Consider the following 2576-nt stretch of genomic DNA (forward strand, 5'->3'; position numbering starts at 1 on the left):
TATCATTCAGAGGCTGTCATTTAGCATGGAATTACCGTGTCTTACTGTCCAGCTAGTCAGATACTAGTTATTCTCCAGTAGCACAAAGACTCTGTGCTACACTTGACCTCTGCTGTAATAACAGGGATCTGTCTGCATCACCCTAATGCATGGCATGTGATTGGCAAATTAAAAAATACCTGTAGTTGGGGAGTGGGGACAAATTTGTGTATGTGCATGCGTGATGTATAAAGGAAGCTTCTTTAAACCTTAGAAATATCAGGAATGTCAACAAGCTGGAAGTTTCAAAGATATGCATGGCAAACTTAGCTCTTAATTTAAGAGGGTGCATCTACACGTAAAATTAATGGGACGTGATAAACTGTGGTGCATATCGTACTTGAGTTTATTGCTCTTGGGCACTGTGCTCCCAGGACTGCAGCATATTGACCTGGGTTGGAGCAGCCCTGGGTGGCAGGGGACCCAGGGGGTCAGCATGCCAACCCAGGGCTGCTCTGACCCAGCTCAACATGCTATGGAGAGGCTGGCTGGGGCACAAGGAGTGCTCTAGTGCAGGGCTAGCAAGCACACAGCCCCCGTACTGAGGTGCCCTTGTGCCCCAGCCAGCCCCACCAGAGTGTACACATGTTACTGCACACTAAAGAGTGGTGCCGTAGGATAGTACTTATGTTTACAAAGATTAACCTACAGAGGAGTTAATAAGCTTACCGAGGCCTAAGAGGGCTGCACATGTACATGCTGAGACTTTACTAATTAGGCAGCCCCACAGTAAATGTCTTAAATGTGTAGATGTGCCCAGTGTGGATAAGATTTAGGTGGGTAAAAATCTTTAATAAAGATGTTTTTTCCCAAATGTTTCTAATACATTTAAGTTAACTCAGTGTTGACAAATCCAAGTAATAATAATATTAGTAAAAATAATTCATCCTCTCAGGGTGTTAGGTCTTGTTCAGTTCTGTTGATCAGAATCTTGCTAGTTTTCTGCCTCTTACAGTCAGTTTCAAGGGAAAAAACCAAAAAAAAATCTCAAGTTTATATTAAAGAAATAAAAGCAGGAAAGATAACCTAAGCTTTTGTGCTGCTTTTATGAATCTTTATTGGTAATTCAAATAACATCGTAATGCAAACCTTCTCACCTGCGGGTCTTTCTAGGACTTTATCTGCAGAACATCTCCATGCAAGGCACTAGTTTTGCTTAGTCTGCCCCTGAGAGAGAGCTTCCCATCTGGTAGGGGACACTTTGAATCCATTTTTTATTACATCTTACCATTAGCCTCACTACATCATTCTTCAGGGTTTTAACACCTACAGCAGATCCCTATGTTCCTGAGTATGGTGGTAAAATCTTCAAGCCTTTTGCTCTCTTAAGTTCAGTGATCTGGTTTTGCCAGGTGGGGACTTGATTCAGTTTCTAAAGAAGGGCAAAATACAGTCAAAAGCTCATGCGAGCACATCCTCCTCAAGGCAGAAAACCAGCAGAACTTTTTTTGGTTGTGGGTCTGCCTTTTGTGCAGGGTAGGGTCTCCAGTCTAAACAGAACGTGCTGTACTGCACGCCCGTGGTACACTGCCACTCTTACCCTGTCCTGGCAGCTGCAGTAGGTTAACTTGGTTTCCAGTCAAAAAAAAAAAAAAAAGAAAAAAGAAAAGCTACTAAAAATAGGTACCAACATACAGATGGTGGATTTAATTATTTTACAAGTTACAAGCTTTGAGATCAGCCTCAATCATAACAGAAGGTTCCCCTCCCTCTCTTTCAATAGAGCTTTGTTGCAAAATAACAAAAACTCTCTTATAATCCACTTAGGTGTTTATTTATTTTTTTAATGACTTATAAACCAAATGTCTGCATTGGCAAAAGCCCACCAAGCTGACTGACTGCTTTTTAGTTTCCAAAAGTGATGGTTCAAATGGCAATCTAGCAAGGGGTTGAAGTTTCATCCCATGACCATGACCTTCCATTGTAGGAAAATGACCTTAAATGTAAAGGGCAGGCTGTGATAAAGGTTACTTTCATCAGATGGTAAAATTAAACTTTCTGCTAATCAAATGTAACAAGGTTACACCTATAGAAAAGCAGTGCTTGACTCCAACTAGTATTAGGCTAGGTAATAAGGAAGTGTTTACAGCTGTCAAAGAAATAATAGATGCCTGAAATTTTCTGGTCTGATGCAGTAGTTCTCACTTCTTTAGGTTCCTTCTTTTTCATCATGAAAATGTACTTGGCAATGACATTCTTAGTCCAAATACACCCTAATCTTAAGTATTTTGAATGTATATTTTGTTAAATAAATTGCATATCTCTGTATGATCACAAAATCAAGAAGCACTTTGTGGTTGTAGCAGATTTGTTTTCACAGGGGACCAAAGAAGGGTTATTTGTGCTTGAAAAGCAGAAAACCAGAACTAAAGTGATAATAAGTTGCTTGAAAGGAGAACATAAATGAAGAGAAAAGGGATACTGGTGTACCGGAGTGACCTGGCAGCAGCATTGCCCCTTCTTCTCAGGGTGTAGGAGCTGAGCTTTGCAGTGATCACTGTTGTCAGGAAGAACATTACAGCTCTGGCTGTCCTTTG

The 2576-nt window shown here is 40.8% G+C and overlaps 1 long non-coding RNA gene across 1 annotated transcript in view; it reads right to left on the reverse strand.

The window, feature by feature from the left end:
- Positions 1-1079: 1079 nt before the first annotated feature.
- LOC109289506 overlaps positions 1080-2576 on the reverse strand; it is a 7521-nt gene continuing 6024 nt past the window's right edge. The window contains exon 2 of the long non-coding RNA XR_002095389.1: positions 1080-2478. This is a non-coding gene — a long non-coding RNA (uncharacterized LOC109289506). The remainder of the gene's footprint in view (positions 2479-2576) is intronic.

Source organism: Gavialis gangeticus, unplaced genomic scaffold, assembly GCF_001723915.1.
Source record: "Gavialis gangeticus isolate Ggan-Ray unplaced genomic scaffold, GavGan_comp1, whole genome shotgun sequence".
Classification (NCBI taxonomy): Eukaryota; Metazoa; Chordata; order Crocodylia; family Gavialidae; genus Gavialis; species Gavialis gangeticus.